This window comes from Silene latifolia, chromosome 6 (genome assembly GCF_048544455.1).
Source record: "Silene latifolia isolate original U9 population chromosome 6, ASM4854445v1, whole genome shotgun sequence".
Taxonomy (NCBI): domain Eukaryota; kingdom Viridiplantae; phylum Streptophyta; class Magnoliopsida; order Caryophyllales; family Caryophyllaceae; genus Silene; species Silene latifolia.
The window spans coordinates 34,734,397-34,760,050 of NC_133531.1; the positions used below are offsets into that span (position 1 = coordinate 34,734,397).

Here is a 25,654-nt window from a genome sequence, read left to right on the forward strand (position 1 = left end):
TATGAAGTGAATTTAAAATACCTTTGTGAATGCTCGATTTCATCTAACACGATCAAACTCCACAAATTAATTTGGGATGAAGTAATTGGAGGAAAGTAGTATATATGTCTTAAAACTAAGGTAATTTGGTGGTCTTAAAAGTTATAATACTCCGTAGTTACCTTTTTCCCAAGATATAAATGTTAAATAAAAAAAAATCACTCATGACTTCTTCTGTATAAATATTAATAAAAGAGAACCAGTTATTATTGATAAAGATTTTAACATTTTATGCAGAGCTATCAATAAGTTTCAATTCTATCAAATGTTACATTTAGAGTGATAAAATATATTTACTTATATACGTGGTGAAGAGTTAACATGTAGGAGTATTATAAATACACTATCTCATGCAAAATTAAACTAACAGTATAAAAGAAAATTGTGCATGTGAATATTGTACCCGAGAAAACAAGAAAAAGAACTAGTGCTCCCATTACTGTCGACATTTTTGCCATGATTTATATTTTGAATATATGCCGACACTACTATAATGACTCTCTTAGATTAATTATATATTTGGGTTTGTTGAATATAATGGGTTGTTAGAACTTGAGAACTCCTCTATTTATATGCATGAGAGAATGACAATGCAATGTATTTGAACATTATTTCCAAATTTAGTTTTATATACTTTAAGTTTAAAATCAAAATTACATTGTACTTAACACATATAAATCTTTCGATTTCAATTATTTGATTTCTAGCGGATGGATTATACACTGATTAATTAAATGGAATGTGTCGATTATTTACAAATTAAAGCGTGGTTTCTTTTACGACTTATTGATTTGTGATAGTGTGATCTTCATTGAGTTTTGAACATGATTATGAATTTTTCAAGAGTCTTGTATTGTTGTAAATGGTCATCACATAATGTTACAGAAAAAAGTAATTCCCTATATATGGTAGGTCTAAAAGTAATTCCTTATTTTCCCGATGTGAGACTATTTTCCTCTCAAACTCTTGGGGTGTTACATTATATATGGTTGATCTAACAGTAATTCCCTATATACAAAAATATGTTAAATTTCTTATCATAAATATAATTTGGATTATGTACTCGGAGTAATATTACTTGTGAATACTAACAATTATCACTTATTTAAATTTATAAATAAGTAAGAATATTTATAGAATAAACAATTTATAGAATATTTTGTTTATTTCTATACATTTTGCTTAGGATCAACTAATCCTACATCAAGTATATGGTGGAAATTATTTTTACATCAACCATATGTAAGGAGTTTTTTCACCATACAATATTTAAGGAAATTCTATTTTATCTAATTCTTTCGGTAAATAAGATCCTGGCTCCAGTTGTACAATAGCACTTATAATCATAATAATTGATAAAAGAATAAAGTAAGAATTACAAAAACAACTATTACTACCAGCAAAGTTAAATATAAGACTATTAATCTGCTTTATCTTATGGCAAGAAACCAACGTCTCTGCATATTTACAGACTAAACTCACAAGTTGTGTTATAACTGCGCTAATATAGCAATACACTATAAGAATAAGGTATATTAACATTCGCTAATTATCGACAGACAAAATAATGCTCGGTAAATAATTTTTCTTACCGAAACAGTTGGTGTAACAAAGTTGGATGGTAAGTACCGGACGTCAAAACAAATAGTCGTTAATTTAAAACATTGGTCGATAAGTACCGACATAAATGTTTATTTTATCGACCGAACATTTATCGGTAGGTAAATTATTTCAAATTAACCAGAAAAATATATTATTCAATTTTATTAATTACTTAGTGAAAAACAACACCTAAACATACCCGGCCATCCAATAATGACAAACACATTAACAAACACCATTTATCCCCGCCGCCGCCACCACCACGTAACGTCGGAGCTCCAGTCCTCTACACACATCTTTATTTCTCTTTCCTTTTTTTATTCTCCGAGGTTAGGTTCAGTAAAAACCCATTTTAACTGAAGAGGTTCTTTAGTTAGGGTATCACATTGAAGAGGTTTATCAATATGCTTAAATAAAAACTCCACAGTTAAGCGTACTGTTGGGGAAGTAATATTAGGATGAGAGTCCTCTTTGAAAGGTTTTTTAGATACGCATAAGCAAGGGAAAACACATTAGGTATCATTAGTAAAAGCTACTACCTTGATAAGACTTATACTGTCTTTAAAAGCTCAACTCTTAGCTACTCTACCCCCGAATTTTGAGAGGGAGTTGATCGATTTTTGAGTGTGTTTATAGCTATAATATTATTTTCAATCTTGCATTCATTATTATTGATTGTTAACTTGTTTTACTATAATTATAAGCTCGAGAAATATCAAGACAAGGAGGTTGAACATGACAAACGATAGCTGACCAATCTGGAGATAAGAACCGTATAAGGGTCCTATTTTTGCAATTAAAAATTTCGATTAACGGTTTACTCAATTTTTGAAATATATTTGTGAAAGATATTATAGGTATAGATATGTAATACAAGACTATCACGCGTGCAGTACAAGACGTCATATATTAATATAGACTTGTAATTAATTACAATAACAAATATATTTGCCAGAACCGGGAGGCCTTTCAATGCAAACTCCAAAACCTCTTTTCGTTGTAATGCACATCTTACGACATTCATTCAGATCACAACCGGTATCATTTAACATTCTTGCTTTTGAATGGTGCTCTTTGCAGACACTCCCATAACCATTGCTGCAAAATATTATTGACGCTAAGTTTTAGTTATCTCATACAAATAAATTTATTTAGGAAAGAACTACTTTATACAACTTCTTGACAACAAATCCATATTTCATATCAATACATCAAATGGATAGGAAACAAAATTAATAAAGACGATTGTGCATAAATTCATTTATGAAGTGATTTTAAATACCTTCGTGAATGCTCGATTTCATTTTACACGATCAAACATCACAAATTAATTAGGGATGAAGTAATTGGAGGAAAGTAGTATATATGTATTAAAACTAAGGTAATTTGGTGGTGTTAAAAGTTATAATACTCCGTAGTTACCTTTTTTCCAAGATATAAATGTTAAATAAATAAAAAAGCACTCATGACTTCTTCTGTATAAATATTAATAAAAGAGCACCGGTTATTATTGATAATGATTTTAACATTTTATGCAGAGCTATCAATAAGTTTCAATTCTTTCAAAGGTTATTACATTTAGAGTGACAAAATATATTTACTTATATACGTGGTGAATAGATAACATGTAGGAGTATTATAAATAAACTATCTCATGCAAAATTAAACTAACAGTATAAAAAGAGATTGTGCATGTGAATATTGTACCCGAGAAAACAAGAAAAAGAACTAGCGCTCCCATTATTGTCGACATTTTTGCCATGATTTATATTTTGAATATATGTCGCACTACTATAATGACTCTCTTAGATTAATTATATATTTGGGTTTGTTGAATATAATGGGTTGTTAGCACTTGAGAACTCCTCTATTTATATGCATGAGAGAAAGACAATGCAATGTATTTGAACATTATTTCCAAATTTAGTTTTAGATACTTTAAGTTTAAAATCAAAATTACATTGTACTTAACACATATAAATCTTTCGATTTGACTTATTTGATTTATAGCGGATGGATTATACATTGATTAATAAAATGGAATGTGTCGATTATTTACAAATTAAAGCGTGGTTTCTTTTACGACCTATTGATTTGTGATAGTGTGATCTTCATTGAGTTTTGGGCATGATTATGAATTTATCAAGAGTCTTGTATTATTGTAAATGGTCATCACATAATGTTATAGAAAAAAGTAATTCCCTATATATGGTAGGTCTAAAAGTAATTCCTTATTTTCCCGATGTGAGACTATTTTCCTCTCAAACTCTTGGAGTGTTACATTATATATGGTTGATCTAAAAGTAATTCCCTATATACAAAAATATTTTAAATTTTTTATCATAAATATAATTTGGATTATATACTCGGAGTAATATTACTTCTGAATACTAATAATTATCACTTATTTAAATTTATAAATAAGTAAGAAAATTTTTAGAAAATTTTGTTTATTTCTATACATTTTGCTTAGGATCATCTAATCCTACATCAAGTATATGGTGGAAATTATTTTTACATCAACCATATATAGGGAGTTTTTTCACCATACAATATTTAAGGAAATTTTATTTTGTCTAATTCTTTCGGTAAATAAGATCATGCCTCCAGTTGTACAATAGCACTTACAATCATGATAATTGATATGAGAATAAAGTAAGAATTACAAAAACAACTATTACTACCAGCAAAGTGAAATATAAGACTATTAATCTGCTTTATCTTATGGCAAGAAACCAACGTCTCCGCATATTTACAGACTAAACTCACAAGTTGTGTTGTAACTACGCTAATATAGCAATACACTATAAGAATAAGGTATATTAACATTCGCTAATTATCGACAGACAAAATAATGCTCGGTAAATAATTTTTCTTACCGAAACAGTTGGTGTAACAAAGTTGGATGGTAAGTACCGGACGTCAAAACAAATAGTCGGTAATTTAACACGTTCGTCGATAAGTACCTACATAAATGTTTATTTTATCCACCGAATATTTATCGGTAGGTAAATTATTTCAAATAAACCAGGAAAATATATTATTTAATTTTATTAATTACTTAGTGAAAAACAACACCTAAACATACCCGACCATCCAATATTGAACAACACATTAACAAACACCATTTATTCCCGCCGCCATCACCACCACGTAACGTCGGAGCTCCAGTCCTCTACACCCATCTTTATTCCTCTTTCCATTTTTTTATTCTACGAGGTTAGGTTGAGTAAAACCCATTTTAACTGAAGAGGTTCTTTAGTTAGGGTATCTCATTGAAGAGGTTTATCAATATGCTTAAATAAAAACTCCACAGTTAAGCGTACTGATGGGGAAGTAATATTAGGATGAGAGTCCTCTTTGAAAGGTTTTCTGGATACGCATAAGCAAGGGAAAACACATTAGGTAACATTGGTAAAAGCTACTACCTTGATGTGACTTATACTGGCTTTAATAACTCAACTCTTAGCTACTCTACCTCCGAATTTTGAGAGGGAGTTGATCGATTTTTGAGTGTGTTTATAGCTATAATATGATTTTCAATCTTGCATACATTATTATTGATTGTTAACTTGTTTTACTTTCATTATAAGCTCGAGAAAAATCAAGCAAGGAGGTTGAACATGACAAACGACAGCTGGCCAATCTGAAGATAATAACCGTATACGAGTCCTTTTTTTGCAAATAAAAATTTCGATTAACGGTTTACTCAATTTTTGAAATATATTCGTGAAAGATATTATAGGTATAGATATGTAATACAAGACTATCACGCGTGCAGTACAAGACGTCATATATTAATATAGACATGTAATTAGTTACAATAACAAATATATTTGCCAGAACCGGGAGGCCTTTCAATGCAAACTCCAAAACCTTTTTTCGTTGTAATGCACATCTTACGACATTCATTCAGATCACAACCGGTATCATTTAGCATTCTTGCATTTTCATGGTGTTCTTTGGCAGGCACTCCCATAACCATTGCTGCAAAATATTATTGACGCTAAGTTTTAGTTATCTCATACAAATAAATTTATTTAGGAAAGAACTACTTTATAGAACTTCCTGATAACTAATTCATATTTCATATCAATACATCAAATGGATAGGAAACAAAATTAACAAAGACGATTGTGCATAAATTCCTTTATGAAGTGATTTTAAAATACCTTCGTGAATGCTCGATTTTATTTTACACGATCAAACATCACAAATTAATTAGGGATGAAGTAATTGGAGGAAAATAGTATATATGTATTAAAAATAAGGTAATTTGGTGGTGTTAAAAGTTATAATACTCCGTAGTTACCTTTTTTCCAAGATATAAATGTTAAATAAATAAAAAAGCACTCATGACTTCTTCTGTATAAATATTAATAAAAGAGCACCGGTTATTATTGATAATGATTTTAACATTTTATGCAGAGCTATCAATAAGTTTCAATTCTTTCAAAGGTTATTACATTTAGAGTGACAAAATATATTTACTTATATAAGTGGCGAATAGATAACATGTAGGAGTATTATAAATAAACTATCTCATGCAAAATTAAACTAACAGTATAAAAAGAGATTGTGCATGTGAATATTGTACCCGAGAAAACAAGAAAAAGAACTAGCGCTCCCATTACTGTCGACATTTTTGCCATGATTTATATTTTGAATATATGCCACACTACTATAATGACTCTCTTAGATTAATTATATATTTGGGTTTGTTGAATATAATGGGTTGTTAGCACTTGAGAACTCCTCTATTTATATGCATGAGAAAAACACAATGCAATGTATTTGAACATTATTTCCAAATTTAGTTTTAGATACTTTAAGTTTAAAATCAAAATTACATTGTACTTAACACATATAAATCTTTCGATTTGACTTATTTCATTTCTAGCGGATGGATTATACATTGATTAATTAAATGGAATGTGTCGATTATTTAATAATTAAAGCGTGGTTTCTTTTACGACTTATTGATTTGTGATAGTGTGATCTTTATTGAGTTTTGGACATGATTATGAATTTATCAAGAGTCTTATATTGTTGTAAACGGTCATCACATAATGTTATAGAAAAAAGTAATTCCCTATATATGGTAGGTCTAAAAGTAATTCCTTATTTTCCCGATGTGAGACTATTTTCCTCTCAAACTCTTGGGGTGTTACATTATATATGGTTGATCTAAAAGTAATTCCCTATATACAAAAATATTTTAAATTTCTTATCATAAATATAATTTGGATTATGTACTCGGAGTAATATTACTTCTGAATACTAATAATTATCACTTATTTAAATTTATAAATAAGTAAGAAAATTTATAGAATATTTTGTTTATTTCTATACATTTTGCTTAGGATCATCTAATCCTACATCAAGTATATGGTGGAAATTATTTTTACATCAACCATATGCAGGGAGTTTTTTCACCGTACAATATTTAAATAAATTTTATTTTGTCTAATTCTTTCGGTAAATAAGATCATGCCTCCAGTTGTACAATAGCACTTACAATCATGATAATTGATATGAGAATAAAGTAAGAATTACAAAAACAACTATTACTACCAGCAAAGTTAAATATAAGACTATTAATCTGCTTTATCTTATGGCAAGAAACCAACGTCTCTGCATATTTACAGACTAAACTCACAAGTTGTGTTGTAACTGTGCTAATATAGCAATACACTATAAGAATAAGGTATATTAACATTCGTCAATTATCGACAGACAAAATAATGCTCGGTAAATAATTTTTCTTACCGAAACAGTTGGTGTAACAAAGTTGGATGGTAAGTACCGGACGTCAAAACAAATAGTCGGTAATTTAACACGTTGGTCGATAAGCAAATGATAAATGTTTATTTTATCCACCGAATATTTATCGGTAAGTAAATTATTTCAAATAAACCAGAAAATATATTATTCAATTTTATTAATTACTTAGTGAAAAACAACACCTAAACATACCCGACCATCCAATATTGAACAACACATTAACAAACACCATTTATTCCCGCCGCCATCACCACCACGTAACGTCGGAGCTCCAGTCCTCTACACCCATCTTTATTTCTCTTTCCATTTTTTTATTCTATGAGGTTAGGTTCAGTAAAACCCATTTTAACTGAAGAGGTTCTTTAGTTAGGGTATCTCATTGAAAAGGTTTATCAATATGCTTAAATAAAAACTCCAATGTTGAGCGTACTGTTGGGGAAGTAGTATTAGGATGAGAGTCGTCTTTGAAAGGTTTTCTGGACACGCATAAGCAAGGGAAAACACATTAGGTAACATTGGTAAAAGCTACTACCTTGATGTGACTTATACTGGCTTTAATGACTCAACTCTTAGCTACTCTACCCCCAAATTTTGAGAGGGAGTTGATCGATTTTTGAGTGTGTTTATAGCTATAATATGATTTTCAATCTTGCATATATTATTATTGATTGTTAACTTGTTTTACTTTCATTATAAGCTCGAGAAAAATCAAGCAAGGAGGTTGAACATGACAAACTACAGCTGACCAATCTGAAGATAATAACCGTATAAGAGTCCTTTTTTTGCAAATAAAAATTTCGATTAACGGTTTACTCAATTTTTGAAATATATTTGTGAAAGATATTATAGGTATAGATATGTAATACAAGACTATCACGCGTGCAGTACAAGACGTCATATATTAATATAGACTTGTAATTAATTACAATAACAAATATATTTGCCAGAACCGGGAGGCCTTTCAATGCAAACTCCAAAACCTTTTTTCGTTGTAATGCACATCTTACGACATTCATTCAGATCACAACCGGTATCATTTAGCATTCTTGCATTTGCTTGGTGTTCTTTGGCAGGCACCACCATAACCATTGCTGCAAAATATTATTGACGCTAAGTTTTAGTTATCATATACAAATAAATTTATTTAGGAAAGAACTACTTCATACAACTTCTTGATAACTAATCCATATTTCATATCAATACATCAAATGGATAAGAAACAAAATTAATAAAGACGATTGTGCATAATTCCTGTATGAAGTGATTTTAAAATACCTTTGTGAATGCTCGATTTTATCTTACCCGATCAAACATCACAAATTAATTAGGGATGAAGTAATTGAGGAAAGTAGTATATATGCCTTAAAACTAAGGTAATTTGGTGGTCTTAAAAGTTACAATACTCCGTAGTTACTTTTTTTCCAAGATATAAATGTTGAACAAAAAAAAAAACACTCATGACTTCTTTTGTATAATATTAATAAAAGAGCACCAGTTATTATTAATAATGATTTTAACATTTTATGCAAAGCTATCAAAAAGTTTCAATTCTTTCAAAGGTTATTACATTTTTTTAGTGACAAAATATATTACATATAACCTGATAAATAGTTAACAAGTAGGAGTATTATAAATACACTATCTCATGCAAAATTAAACTAACAGTATAAAAAGAGATTGTGCATGTGAATATTGTACCAGAGAAAACAAGAAAAAGAACTAGCGCTCCCATTACTGTCGACATTTTTGCCATAATTTATATTTCGAATATATGCCAACACTACTATAAAGACTCTCTTAGATTAATTATATGTTTGGGTTTGTTGAATATAATGGGTTGTTAGCACTTGAGAACTTCTCTATTTATATGCATGAGAGAAAGACAATGCAATGTATTTGAACATTATTTCCAAATTTAGTATTGGATACTTTAAGTTTAAAATCAAAGTTACATTGTACTTAACACATATAAATCTTTCGATTTGACTTATTTGATTTCTAGCAGATGGATTATGCATTGATTAATAAAATGGAATATGTCGATTATTTACAAATTAAAGCGTGGCTTCCTTTACTACTTATTGATTTTGATAGTGTGATCTTCATTGAGTTTCGGACATGATTATGAATTTATCAAAAGTCTTGTATTGTTGTAAATGGTCATCACATAATGTTTTCGAAAAATGTAATTCCCTATATATGGTAGGTCTAAAAGAAATTCCTTATTTTCCCGATATGAGACTATTTTCCTCTCAAACTCTTGAGGTGTTACATTATATATGGTTGATCTAATAGTAATTTCCTATATACAACAATATTTTAAATTTCTTATCATAAATATAAGTTGGATTATGTACTAGTAATATTACTTGTGAATACTAATAATTATAACTTATTAAAATATATAAATAAGAAAGAATATTTATAGAATATTTTATTTTATTTTATTTCTATACATTTTGCTTAGGATCATCTAATCCTACATCAAGTATATGATGGAAATTATTTTTACATCAACCATATGTAGGGAGTTTTTTCACCATACATTATTTATGGAAATTTTATTTTGTTTAATTCTTTTGGTAAATAAGATCCTGCCTCCAGTTGTACAATACCAATTATAATAATGATACTCCTTCCGTTCCGATCATATGTTTACACTTCCTTTATTTTGTGAGGGGGAAATAAGGAAGTGTAAACATATGACCGAAATGGAGGGAGTAATTGATATGGGAATAAAGTAAGAGTTACAAAAACAACTATTACAACCACCAAAGTTAAATATAAGACTAATAATCTCCTTTATCTTATGGCAAGAAATAAACGTCTCTGCATATTTACATACTAAACTCACAAGTTGTGTTGTAACTGCACTAATATCGCAATACACTACAAGAATAAGGCATTTAAACATTCGTTAATTATCGACGGACAAAATACAGCTCGGTAAAATTTTTTTCTTACCGAAACAGTTGGTGTAACAAAGTTGGATTGTAAGTACTAGACGACAAAATAAATAGTCATTAACTTATCACATTAGTCGATAATTACCGACATAAATGTTTATTTTATCCACCGAATATTTATCGGTAGGTAAATTATTTCAAATAAACCAGAAAAACATATTATTTATTTTTATTAATTAGTTAGTGAAAAATAACACCTAAACATACCCGACCATCCAATATTGACCAACACATCAACGAACACCATTTATCCCCGCCGCCACCACCACCTCGTAACGTCGGAGCTGCAGTCCTCTACACCATCTTTATTTTTCTTTCCATTCTTTTATTCTACAAGGTTAGGGTCTGTAAAACCCATTTTAACTGAAGAGGTTCTTAGTTAGGGTATCTCATTGAAGAGATTTATCAATATGCTTAAATAAAAACTCCACAGTTAAGCGTACTGTTGAGGAAGTAATTGTAATACCCATCCTTTTAGGGACCCGTTGACTGACGTTGACCGACCTTAGTGACATGCCTTGACCTTAGGGAAACCTTACTAGCTTTGTCTTGTGACTTCGTAAGCTTTGGGTGTGTGGTACTCGATCTTGTCGAGGCTACTCGATCGAGTAGCCTGGAGGCTCGATCGAGTAGGGGCCACTCGATCGTGTAAGTTTTGTCCTCCGCGCCTCGAGTTCACAACTCGATATCTCTCTAAATTAATTAATCAACTAACTCTTAGTCATATTTATCAAGGGACAATTAAACTGTATCTGATACAATTAATTGGCTTTCGTGTTGGGGTTCGTTCTTTTAGGTGTGACAGAAAGGGATCAGCTGAACACCGTCGTCTCACGACAGTAACGTCAAACCCTAGTTGACCAACCATTACCGATATAAGTTGATCAGCTAACTAGTATTGCCAATGAATATCCCATGCATATTTCTTAATGAAATTTAATAATATTATCATGCACTATTGTGGAGGACAAAACTCCAAAAATTGGGCCTAAATTGTGTTGATCCAAGTTGAACACAAACGGAGTCCAAGAAGTCCATAAGGAGGAATGTTGGGCAAAGGGGCATTATAAGCGCCCAGATGAAGCTTCAAGAAGACTCGGCGGTTTTTCAACCGCCTTCCTACTAAGGAGTAGTTTCCAAAGAATCGGGTGATACCTATATATAAGGAGGCCTTTCATTCAAGAAAACAACACAACTCAAACAACAACAACTACTACAACTTAGTTTATCTTTAAATTAGTCTCGTAGGCGTAGCGTAGATTAGCATTAGCAGTAAAAGTAGCACAGCGAGCCCATCCACTCATGGAGGTAATTAGCCATCTATCCCTTAATTTGTAATTTAGCATCCACAAGTACTCTTGTGAATACTCTAGTTGATGTTGTCTTATTGGATTCTTCTTGATATATAAGTATCGTTGGGAACTCTTGTGTTTAAGTTTGAGAATTATATCATTCATTGTTAACCGCTAAATTATCATAAGTAATTTAGCGCTATTTATTAGATTACGCATCTACAACCGTGACTCAATGGTCGTGGTAAAACTCGTCGTCAAAAGCTACCAACCAAAACAATATTTATAACTTCACAAACTACTCTTAGCAAAGAGGCAAGTAAAGGTCGGATCCCAAGGGATGGGTATTGATGTAGAATTTTCAATTGCAAATGGTTGTGTCTTAGGATGTCACAATTTGGGTTGAGATAGGAGATAAACTAAGCTAATCCACAATATAAAAGTGAATTAATGAAAACAATCAAGATGATTAAAAGGAGATGTAAACAATTGATTAAAGGCACTAGGATGTCATAGGTTCATAGGGGATTAATGGGAGTTGATCATACAAACATGTTCTCTACTAGATGCAAGCACTTATTGTTGTGATGGAATCGAGTTGGTGTATAAGCTTACAATACCTAAGAAGGTTTGGGTTCCGCAGCCGAATCGATTAGATTGTACAACACCTACAAGTCGACTTAGTCCTTCCTATTCAACTATATGCATGGTCTAATGAGACTCGAGTTGGTGTATAATCATACAAGTCTCATTAAAAAGATAGGTGATGGGTAAAAAATGCAAGGATTCATAGGCTCGCATTTCATCCAACATAACATGTGCATAAGTTGAAATCACAACAAGTAAGCAAATTAATTATGAAAACATATTAGATTAAGCATAGATCAATCCCCATGTTGATTTCCCCTAATTCCCCATTAGCCCTAGTTAAGAAAACTGCTCACTCATTATCAAGTTCAACATGCTAATAAGGTTGTCAATCATACTAACAAAGCAAAATATGATGAATAAATGAAACTGATTAACAATAATTAAACAAGGTTAAGAGAAAATTATATCTTTGAAGATGATTCCAAATAATAAAGCAAAGAATAATAGAAGTACCTGATGATTGATGGAAGGTATTTAATCCTCCAAATAAGCCCCAAATAATCTTCTACTTACCCAAAATAAAATGAAGAACAATAGAGAAATTAAGAAAAGATTAATATTAGGAATTGTATTAAAACTTGATTGAGAGTTGATTACAAGATTAAGGATGGATTAAGAGAACATTACAACTTGATTATAACTTGATGCTAATTGATACGTGCATAATATATAGTCTTTTTAGCCTATTTCAGCACATATTTCTATGCATTTTTATACTGTTTTTATAGTATTTTGCCCCGAATTGGCTACTTTGGTTCGTTTTGTCCATTTTGTAGAAATGAACGCGAAAGTAGTGGAATCGTACTCTTTTTCGTCCTTTTTGCATGCATTTAGAGGAGACGGGATTTTTCCGGAGTGAGATACTGCACTTGAAAGCGTCATAGCACGGATTACGAGGCATTTAGGCGCGGACTTGAGCTGAAATGAAGACCAAGAACTCGATCGAGCAGTTTAATCACTCGATCGAGTGATTTTTACGTCCCAGATTGGTCGATCGAGTGGTTTTCCACTCGATCCTTAGCCTGCAGAAAGACCAGTTACTCGATCGAGTAACTTTCTACTCGATCGAGTAGATTTGCTGAGGTGTTTGCTCGATCGAGTGGTTTTAATCCACTCGATCGAGTGGTTTCGCTGATTATGGGCTTTAAACAGCCCGTGTTTTGTTTAATTTCGCAAAATTTAAGTACTTTACTATTTAAACCTACGTTAACTAGGTTATTAGCATCTTTTTATCTACTTTTCAATTATCAAACTTTTACTGCGTACTTCATTCCTCTTTACTGGAACTTTATTTCGGGATTACTTTCGCTTGGATTTTGTGTTCTTTACGCCGGATTCGCATCAATTGTAATTCTTTCTCTTCTCTTATTAATAATTAATCTCTTGTTGCTTTAATTCATCGTTTCGTTACATTTATTCTTCTGCCCTAATTTACTTTTATGCAATTTGTTGTTTATTTCACTATGTTTATTGCTGGAATTTTAACTGCTGTTAGTTTAATTAGCGACATGAGTAGCTAAACTCCTTTCATGTTGGGATTAGGGGATCTGCGGTAGGATTGTGACGATGTAGTAAATGAAACAGATGAAATAATTACGAGACTCTGTCACCATAGCAATTTAACTGTACTTATTCAACTTAGTTGAGTGCACATACGAGTTAACCTTTAATCTGGCTAAAATTAATCCTAGATCGAAAGATTGGACTAAATAGGCCTGCTATGAACAGTAGACTACCCTGACGAGAATGAAAGTTAAGTTAGTGGTATTTTAGGATAGAAAGTGGATCGAAAGGACCTTTCAACATCCGTCTTACATTAATTCGTCCGAGTCATTTACAATTTGAGTCACTTTGGACTACCGTAGTGAACCGAAATCCCGACATGTCCCTCTCTATCTGATAGTTTTATCCTTTTTCTCTGCTTTTATTGCTCTTGCCCTTTATTCCTCTTTCCTTTAAATCTCGTAGTTTAGATAACAAATCAAACAACCCCCCCATTTGTGACCAAATAGACGGACTTCTACAAATATCTTGCCTCCCCGTGGAGATCGACACGACTTCCCTAGTTTGTATAGTTAGTTGAGTTAGTTTATTTTTGTGGTATAATGACGGACGTGTCAAATTTTGGCGCGTTCGATTGGGGAGGCAATTGCCCCATTTGTTTTCGTTCCGTTTATTTTATCCACCTCAGGGAATTCCTATTCCTTGAGGCCGTTCTTATTATTTTATTTCAGTGTTGTTTATGCCCAGGTCAGACAGGTGTGAATTAGTTTGGTGATTGGCGCAGAGAGATTATTCGAGGCATAGACGTCCGATAAGGAAATCACGAAAGGAAGACTTGAGTACTTTCGAGCCAGAGCTAGATCATTCCCTTTTCGCGGAAGACAGTCCGATTTCTACAGTAAAGATGCCAAAGCTTTCCAGTCATTCAGTGCCTAAAGCATCCTCTATTCGGAAGGGTTTCAATCTCCAGACTGAGGATGGTAATACATTCGATATCCGTCCTTCTTATATCAATCTGGTGGAGAGGAATATCTATAGAGGTGTGGCGGTGAAGATCCAGGAAGCATATGGAGACCTTTACCGACATTGTTCTACTATCCCCGCCACTAAGGGGTAACTCATGACAAGATTAAGGAAGTTCTACTTCCTTTCTCTTTATCGATTCACCCGGGGAGTGGCCGATCGACTTGGACCGCATGAGATCTTTGGGGTTCAGATTGGGAGTCTCTTGCTCTTGCATTTTACAAGAGATATTTCCCTCCACAATGCACCAATTTGCTGAGGGCCAAGATTACTAGTTTCAGACAGGCTCCCGATGAAAGTTTCTATGAAGCATGGTCACGATTCAAGAAGTTGGTGAGGTCTATCCCTCACCATGGTTTTGACCCATGGTTTCTAGCTAATCAGTTCTACAATGGGCTGTATGACGACCAGAGAGCTATACTTGATGCGGCATCTAGTGGAAGATTTCAGGAGAATACAGATGATGATAAGGGGTTGTCCCTTATTGAAGAGATGGCGAATCATAGTGCTGAGTATGGTAACCCGAGGGATGGGATTAGAACAGTTCATGCAGTTGATAAGCAGGTTTTGGCTCAGCTGGAGACCATGAATGCTAGATTTGACAAGTTGGAGTTACAAGCTGCTGGGGAGCCTCAGACGGTCCATGTTCTTACTAGAGGAGAGACCGTTTCTTGTGAGAGATGTGGGAGTAATGATGGCCACACTGCTGTTGGCTGTCTTGTAGAGAAGGAATAAGTCCTTGCCTTTCAGCAATATAGGCAAGGAGGGGGTTCCTATTACAATAATCAAGGGGCAGTCCATCCCAATCTGAGGTAGACTAGTCAGAATGTGCTCAATCCTACTCCTCCACCGCACCAGCAACAACCTTATGTCCCTCCACACAAGAATCAACAAGGCTTTTAAAAGCCCTCTTCTTTTACTCCTCCTAACCATGGTGCATCATCTTCCGGTGGGGTGAGTGAAATTGGTGAGCTTAAGTCTATGTTGCAAGCCTTCACGAAGCAGTGGCAATTGAGTGATCAATAGAAAGATGCGTCCATAAAGGCACTTGAAACTCAAGTTGCCCAATTAGCCACTAGTCAGTTCACAAGAAAGCAGGGTCAATTACCGACTCAAAATGAGAAGAATCCACACGAGACGGTAAATTTCATCAATCTGAGAAGCGGTCGTTCATATGAGGGACCGGAAATGCAGAAATCAGACCCGAGGAGAGCTGTAACTGATGGTGAACAGTGTTCTGGCGAAGAAAATGAGCTCACGGCAAAGAAAGTGCTCGATCGGCTGGTTTCAGGTGATCGATCGAGCAGATTTGGGGACAAAAGTGGTCGATCGAGTGAAAATACCACTCGATCGAGTGAAAAGGAAAGGCAGAATGGTCGATCGAGTAGTTTTTCCACTCGATCGAGTGATGAGCAAAATGGAGTTGCTCGATCGAGTGAAAAAACTACTCAATCGAGTGATATTGATAAGATTATACTCGATCGAATGAGTATATTGGTCGATCGAGTAGTTTTGATGACGGGAAGCTTATTCGAGTGCCTGCTAGTGCTCGTTTAAGCGATAAATCACCGGAAAGACCTCGTTCGAGAGGTAAGAAGCGTCCAAAGGATACAGAACTTGCTCCGAAAGATACATTGGAAGAGAGAAACAAGGGACTCGAGATACCTATCACGGTTCCCTTCCCGAGGCGGTTGCAGAATACTAAGGCCAATCAATAATTCGGCAAATTTGTCGAACTTCTGAAAAGCTTGGAAGTCACTGTGCCGTTCACTGAGTTGCTGACAAAGGTACCCTCTTATCTTAAGTTTATGAAAGAAATTATATCGCGTAAGAGGAGTATTAGTGATAGTGAGACCGTAGCTTTGACTGAGGTGGGGTCAGGCCTATTTCAAAATATGTTACCTCCTAAGCAGTCAGACCCGGGTAGTTTTTCAATTCCATGTCATATCGTTAACTATTTGATTGATAATGCGCTATGTGATTTAGGCGCTAGCGTAAGTGTCTTCTGCTTGTCTCGGCTAAGAGACTTGGTTTGACAAAGCTGAGTTGCACTAACATGACAGTCCAGATGGCCGACCGTAGTATATCACGGCCACTAGGCATAGTAGAAGACGTACCTGTGAGGATCGGGAGGTTCTTTATTCCCGTTGATTTCGTTGTCTTAGACATCCCCGAAGAGGTGCACACCCCTATTATTTTAGGGAGACCATTTTTTTCCACTGCCCGTGCAGTTATAGACGTCGGGGGAAAGACTTTGACCTATCAGGTAGGGGACGAGGAGCTTATTTTTCATCAGTTTAAGTCCCGGAGGGCTCCCATGCAAGCTCAGCCTTGCAATGCTCTCTCTTCTATTGATCCTATTATTGACACTCCAGATGAAAATTTGGAGTATTGTGCTGCAATTGTTACCCCTATGCCTCAGACTGAGAGCAAAAAGGAGGAAAGTTCATCTGTTTTACTTGTTGTAGGTACAGATGAAAGCAATGAAGGAACTGTCAAGGGACATGATGCAATTACCGTCAATCAAATTGGAGATGATGACGCAACAGCCGGTGATAGAGGAGCAAGGACGAGGAAAGTTCGCGCTTATGTGGATGTGAACTACTCCCCTCCTACCGTTTCAAATGATAATTCATGCTCATGGAAGTTGAAGAGGACATGTCAATGTTCCGAGGTGACGTCCTCCGGTCGGGGAGCCCTTCAAGGGTTCTTGAATTGCATTGGGAATTAAACGGGGAAATGCCCCGTGTAACTCTTTGTAATAGATAATTTTTGAATTTTCCGTTGAATTTATTTTATTGCTTTTAATTAGGACAATTAGTTTATAGACTGCTTTTAGCGTAGATTTAAGACTATAGACTGTTCTTATGCGTATTTGGTATTTTGGGATATTTTTGCACGTGTTTTTATGCAGGTTTGGGGAAGTTTGACGCATTCTAAGGAAGAATTGACGAAATTCAAGAGCTTACGCGAGAAAAGAGCTCGATCGAGTACTTTTTGTACTCGATCGAGTGAAATATTGGTCGACCGAGTGCTTCATCTGGTCGATCGAGTAAAGCAAAAAAGGGGATTTCTCGATCGAGTAGATTTCTACTCGATCGAGTAGATGGAGGATCAAAGTACTCGATCGAGTGGTTTAAAACCACTCGATCGAGTGAAATGAACAAGACACAGGGAGTTTTTCTAACTTAACTCTTTTATTCCTAATTCTCATTCATTTGTCCCTAATTTTTCGTCTAATACACCCCTAATTGCGACATAAACTCCCCCAAATCCCTATTTTCTTGCCCAAATCACCAAATCCGCCTCCTACAATATCTTGCTTGCATTTTAATCTTTCAAAGCCCCTTAATTCCCCCCTTGATTGAGCTTGTTTACACGGTTTTTTAAGCGGGTTGGGGTTGCGATTTTTAGCTTGAAAAATCGCCTCTTTTGTTTTATTCTTTGAAGATTAATTGCATATTGTAGGATTTCTATCATCAAGTAAGTGATTTCTACTTCCTCATTGCTTTTTAATTTCCTTATTTCGAATTATTATGAGGTAAATTGTTTCTAGGGTTTCGAAAATCCATGGTTGGTCGATTTTTTCCACTTTCATTGAGTTTATTGCCCTTGTTTATCTTGCTTGATTATCAATCCCAATTCCTCGCTGTTGTTGCATGTCTAAATCGCATTTTACATGATTTTTGTGATACGGGTTCAGAACAGTCGAGATTTTCGACTGTCACTTTGGTTACTGCTGCTGTAATTTGTCTAGTTAGCATCTTTGTTGCGAATTTGCTGCTGATTGTTGACTGATATCACACGCCTGTTGATGCTTAGACAAGCTTAATCTGGACCCTTGCACAAAATTTGCGTTTAGGGCTGTTTCAGTCGAAATTTTCGACCGTCAGACGGGTTTATATGCTGCCATGATTTACTTAACCTTAGTTGACGCTTACATGCTGTTGTTGTTGACTGTTATGCCCACTTTATCGCTATTTATATGCTGCTCTTCGGTTTTGTTTGAGGAATTGTTGGGAATTATGTGCTGCAGGTCGGAAATTTTCGACTGGTAGGGGAGTTTTTATGGTTTAACATGCTGATTTCCTGCTGTTTTAGCCTCTGTTAGCCATTGTTTTCTTATCATACCCCTTACCCTTTGTCTACAGGATGGATTCTAGTTCTTTACCCTCTACTAGTTCATCCTCTAGCCCGTCTTTATGCGAGGCAGTGGCCCTGCTTGTTGCCCTTTGCCTCCACCTTAGTACTCTGCGACCCCGGTGTTCCTAGTTTCACTGCGGGTATAGTTTTGCGCCGGACTAGCTCGCTACTAGCTCGATTCAGTGCCACTTCCTCTACGGTCACCACCACTCCTAGCACTTCTTTGCTAGTCCCTCTTGATGGTGACCACAGTAGCCACTACCTCTGCACCGGCCTCTACTTTTACACTGTGGCGGACTACTTGGCGATCCTTTGCCTTGAGCAGCCCTGGTTCCTCACACCGTCGCTGCACGAGCTTCTGCTTTGAGTTCCAGAGGCAGAGGTCTTAGACAGTCCCGTGCTACGCAAGCTCCAGTTACCTCTACTTCCGCTCCTAGCACTTCTCAGTGCTCTTTGCTTCTACTGGCACGATCACGGTCCGAGGTGACACTTCCCTCGACCCTCACCCAGATTACCCGCAGGTACTTTTCGTTAACGCTTTACATCGTAAGAAATTTTATAACTCGCATTTGTGTGCATGTACCTTCCCGATTTCTAGAGAAATCGGCACTTGAGAGACTCGGTATCTACGAGTCGGTTTGTGACTTACTACGGGGCACGGGGATGGCCGGGCTCATCACTATGAGCGGCCGTACCTTTTTAGAGCTGAGCCTCGAGTTTCTCAGCTCTTTTACCTTCTCCCCCGGGGCACACGAGGCTGACCCCGATAGTTCTTCAGTGTCCTTCCGGTTGTTTAACCGGACCTTTCCGATGACACTAGGGGAGTTTGGTAGGTTACTTGACCTTTCCTCTACGGGCCTGACTGCTGCCCTGAGGAAGATCTATCGTCAGCTTTGGCAGTGCTTGGCCCAGACCACTTTTAGGGAGCGAAAGCTCCATCAGGTCCACCTTCCCCCTGTCCGATGTTTCCTTAGACTGATGGGGAGCACTATTTTGGCCGAAAGGAGCCGAACAACATGACCAACACCGAGCTCTCCATCCTGGCCCAGACCACTTTTAGGGAGCTTACTTGACCGCCCAGTACCTTCTGAGCCAGGGGAAGAAGGAGACGCGAACCATTGCCTGCGGTGGCATAGCCACCATTCTTGCCCGTCGCCTTTTCCCCGTTTGGCCTCGTGACCTGCAGTACCTCGAGGGAGAGAGGCTACTGAGTCTGGACGCCATGTTTTCTCAGCATTGGCTGACCTCAGACTACCAGACTTGGAATATTGACGGCTCCTTGTCTATAGACTTACCTTGTGACACTCTCCCCCGTCTTGAGCCCCTTCCTACTGTTGCTAGGGGCACCCGTCTGCCACCACTACCTCACCTTCTCCTTCCACCCAGACCTACTCCTGCTGCACCCGCCGCCAAGAAGCGGCGTCTTGAGACCGGAGAGGGGTCTACACCTTCAGGGAGTGCCCAACCTTCCACGGCTACTCCCGATCCGACCCCTACTCCCACTACTACTACCACTCCTACTCTTACTCCCACTCCCACTGACCAGACACAGACTGAGCCGGTCTTACCGGCTAATTTCGTACCACCTCCTCCCTTTGTGGCGCCCGCGGTCATGGACCAAGGGGACGCCGTTTACGGTTTGTTGCTCGAGATTGCAGCGCGTCAGGCTCGTATGGAGAGGGATATGGCTCTTGCCTTGCATCCTCTGTACGAGTACCACTTGCGGCGACACCGTCCGAGTCCAGAGGGTTGGCAACACCCTTCCTTCTTCCGGTTCCCAGCTGAGGGGTACCCGGTGTCTGGCGAGGAGGAGGACGAGGACCCAGAGGTGGCAGTGGAGAGAGCTCGAGCTGAGGAGCAGAGGAGGAGAGGGGAGGAGAGAGACCCGGAGTTCAGGGTGGAGGAGATCCGTGAGAGCAGTGACGACGACGACGACGACGAGTAGCTACTGGTCTACTCACCTCCCCAGTTTTCTGGCTGGTTTGGGGAAGTTCGTATTTTGTATGTATCTCTTACTCTTTTATTTTGTCTCCTTTATGTTTATTGTTTTTTTATTGATTGGTTGTATATTCCCGATCCCTTGTATATATCTGCTGGTGTATGCTGGAGGACAACGAGGGCGTTGTCCGTTTTGGTTTGGGGAGGGTATTGCATCCTTTTGAGTCTACATTTGCATTTGTTTTGCATTCACGTTTATTTTTCAGCTTGCATTGTTGTTTATTTTCATAAAAAAATCAAAAATCCAAAAAAATTAGAAAATTTCAAAAAAATCAAAAAATTCACGTTTATTTTTGCATATTGGTTGAGTCGAAACGGTAGATTTCCGTGATGATAATGCACTATAACTGGTCTTTTTGCTTCAGCCTTGCACTTCTTTTGATAGTTATTAGCTTTGTCATATGCATAGTCTACGAGTTTCTGTTCAAATATAGCCGACTGCCTAGACTTGACCTGATAAATTGGCAAACTACTTGAAAAATTCTGAGTTTTAGAGCCCATAACTAGTGACATTCATGACCAGTTCATTGGGAATTGAGAGTAGTACTCCTTGCATAGCATGTTCATTATTTTTGCACTTTTATGACATTCAATTTCTTGTCAAATGCACATATTCGGGTTTGTGGTTGGTGTCACATGCAGGGAGGTGCTTGCAAATTTCCCTTTCTTTATATTTTTCACCCATTTAGCTCCACATTAGCCAAATTTGCCTTTTTGACCCATCAGCTACATCCCAAACTAAGCCTGCCTAGTCAAGCTAGTTAGTATGTTCTTTTGTAGTATGATTTTCCGTTGCATTTTGGCCCGTATTTCTTGTTTGGAGTTGGTGTAAGTATATAGGAAGGAGGAAAAGAAAGAGAAAAAAGAGAATTGAAAAAAAAATGAAAAAAAAAAGAAAAAAAAAAGAAGAAGGCTGAATCACGTGAACAGGAGAAAAAAAAAGAAAGAAAGTTTGAAAAAAAAAGGTTGTTTGTTTCAGCTAGTTCGTTCAGACGATGTTAAAAAAGGGAAGTTTGTGACCGTCTGACTCCTCCATTTTATCCCATATTTTTTGAGGAGATTGTGTTTGAGTTTAGTGAGCTTTGTGCCAAATGAAGGGCACTTGTACTTAGTCCTTCAGTCAGTTAAGTTTTGGATGGTTTCATTATGGTCCTGTTAGGAACTAGCTTGACGCTTTTACCTCCACATTTCCATAACATGTTTTGTCTTTTCTCACCTGAACCTCACTATTCTCAAATTATTTGTAATCCCTCGGCTGTGACGAACATTATTGGTTGGAGTGTGTGTATTAGTACTTGAATTGTCTTTCATTTTTGTTGCATGCATGCTATGTAGGTCGCAGTTAGGTGAGTGACTGTCTTTTCTTCTCTCTTTCACATATAACATTCACCCTTTGCTTCATGAGAGAAGAGTGACCACGAGAGAGTCCGATTTTGTTGGTCTTGCAAGGTCGATAGGTTGGCTATATTTCTGAACAGCTTATAATTCGTTTGCGTATTGACTGCTTAGCTTTAACTGTTAGTTTTTGTTGCATTAAATTGGTTCAAGTAGACAAGTTAAGCTAGCTCTGAGTTATCATTTCCGTTCCATTAGTTTAGTTTTGAGTTTACTCGAGGACGAGTAAAGGTTCGGTTTGGGGAGATTTGATACGTGCATAATATATAGTCTTTTTAGCCTATTTCAGCACGTATTTCTATGCATTTTTATACTGTTTTTATAGTATTTGGCCCCGAATTGGCTACTTTGGTTCGTTTTGTCCATTTTGTAGAAATGAACGCGAAAGTAGTGGAATCGTACTCTTTTTCGTCCTTTTTGCATGCATTTAGAGGAGACGGGATTTTTCCGGAGTGAGATACTGCACTTGAAAGCATCATAGCACGGATTACGAGGCATTTAGGCGCGGACTTGAGCTGAAATGAAGACCAAGAACTCGATCGAGCAGTTTAATCACTCGATCGAGTGATTTTTACGTCCCAGATTGGTCGATCGAGTGGTTTTCCACTCGATCCTTAGCTCGAAAGACCGAGTTACTCGATCGAGTAACTTTCTACACTCGATCGAGTAGATTTGCTGAGGTGTTTGCTCGATCGAGTGGTTTTAATCCACTCGATCGAGTGGTTTCGCTGATTATGGGCTTTAAACAGCCCGTGTGTTGTTTAATTTCGCAAAACTTAAGTACTTTACTATTTAAACCTACGTTAACTAGGTTATTAGCATCTTTTTATCTACTTTTCAATTATCAAACTTTTACTGCGTACTTCATTCCTCTTTACTGTAACTTTATTTCGGGATTACTTTCGCTTGGATTTTGTGTTCTTTACGCCGGATTCGCATCGATTGTAATTCTTTCTCTTCTCTTATTAATAATTAATCTCTTGTTGCTTTAATTCATCGTTTCGTTACATTTATTCTTCTGCCCTAGTTTAGTTTTCTTGTTTTTCTTGCCATATTGCCGAAAAATATTATGGAAAGTTTTTGTTTTTCCTAATTTGCCGAAAAAAAAGGGGGGCTGTTATCAGCCGTGTAGGAGGTTAGGTTCAGTAAAACCCATTTTAACTGAAGAGGTTCTTTAGTTAGGGTATCTCATTGAAAAGGTTTATCAATATGCTTAAATAAAAACTCCACAGTTGAGCGTACTGTTGGGGAAGTAGTATTAGGATGAGAGTCGTCTTTGAAAGGTTTTCTGGACACGCATAAGCAAGGGAAAACACATTAGGTAACATTGGTAAAAGCTACTACCTTGATGTGACTTATACTGGCTTTAATAACTCAACTCTTAGCTACTCTACCCCCAAATTTTGAGAGGGAGTTGATCGATTTTTGAGTGTGTTTATAGCTATAATATGATTTTCAATCTTGCATATATTATTATTGATTGTTAACTTGTTTTACTTTCATTATAAGCTCGAGAAAAATCAAGCAAGGAGGTTGAACATGACAAACTACAGCTGACCAATCTGAAGATAATAACCGTATAAGAGTCCTTTTTTTGCAAATAAAAATTTCGATTAACGGTTTACTCAATTTTTGAAATATATTTGTGAAAGATATTATAGGTATAGATATGTAATACAAGACTATCACGCGTGCAGTACAAGACGTCATATATTAATATAGACTTGTAATTAATTACAATAACAAATATATTTGCCAGAACCGGGAGGCCTTTCAATGCAAACTCCAAAACCTTTTTTCGTTGTAATGCACATCTTACGACATTCATTCAGATCACAACCGGTATCATTTAGCATTCTTGCATTTGCTTGGTGTTCTTTGGCAGGCACCACCATAACCATTGCTGCAAAATATTATTGACGCTAAGTTTTAGTTATCATATACAAATAAATTTATTTAGGAAAGAACTACTTCATACAACTTCTTGATAACTAATCCATATTTCATATCAATACATCAAATGGATAAGAAACAAAATTAATAAAGACGATTGTGCATAATTCCTGTATGAAGTGATTTTAAAATACCTTTGTGAATGCTCGATTTTATCTTACCCGATCAAACATCACAAATTAATTAGGGATGAAGTAATTGAGGAAAGTAGTATACTCCGTAGTTACTTTTTTTCCAAGATATAAATGTTGAACAAAAAAAAACACTCATGACTTCTTTTGTATAATATTAATAAAAGAGCACCAGTTATTATTAATAATGATTTTAACATTTTATGCAAAGCTATCAAAAAGTTTCAATTCTTTCAAAGGTTATTACATTTTTTTTAGTGACAAAATATATTACATATAACCTGATAAATAGTTAACAAGTAGGAGTATTATAAATACACTATCTCATGCAAAATTAAACTAACAGTATAAAAAGAGATTGTGCATGTGAATATTGTACCAGAGAAAACAAGAAAAAGAACTAGCGCTCCCATTACTGTCGACATTTTTGCCATAATTTATATTTCGAATATATGCCAACACTACTATAATGACTCTCTTAGATTAATTATATGTTTGGGTTTGTTGAATATAATGGGTTGTTAGCACTTGAGAACTTCTCTATTTATATGCATGAGAGAAAGACAATGCAATGTATTTGAACATTATTTCCAAATTTAGTATTGGATACTTTAAGTTTAAAATCAAAATTACATTGTACTTAACACATATAAATCTTTCGATTTGACTTATTTGATTTCTAGCAGATGGATTGTGCATTGATTAATAAAATGGAATATGTCGATTATTTACAAATTAAAGCGTGGCTTCCTTTACTACTTATTGATTTTGATAGTGTGATCTTCATTGAGTTTCGGACATGATTATGAATTTATCAAAAGTCTTGTATTGTTGTAAATGGTCATCACATAATGTTTTCGAAAAAAGTAATTCCCTATATATGGTAGGTCTAAAAGAAATTCCTTATTTTCCCGATATGAGACTATTTTCCTCTCAAACTCTTGAGGTGTTACATTATATATGGTTGATCTAAAAGTAATTTCCTATATACAACAATATTTTAAATTTCTTATCATAAATATAAGTTGGATTATGTACTAGTAATATTACTTGTGAATACTAATAATTATAACTTATTAAAATATATAAATAAGAAAGAATATTTATAGAATATTTTATTTTATTTTATTTCTATACATTTTGCTTAGGATCATCTAATCCTACATCAAGTATA

General features: G+C 35.6%; 1 non-coding gene across 1 annotated transcript; it reads right to left on the bottom strand.

Moving 5' to 3' along the window:
• Positions 1-15,112: 15,112 nt before the first annotated feature.
• On the bottom strand, positions 15,113-15,219 carry LOC141589474 (small nucleolar RNA R71). The gene has a single exon (XR_012520411.1). It is a non-coding gene; the product is annotated as a small nucleolar RNA R71 (small nucleolar RNA).
• Positions 15,220-25,654: the final 10,435 nt, after the last annotated feature.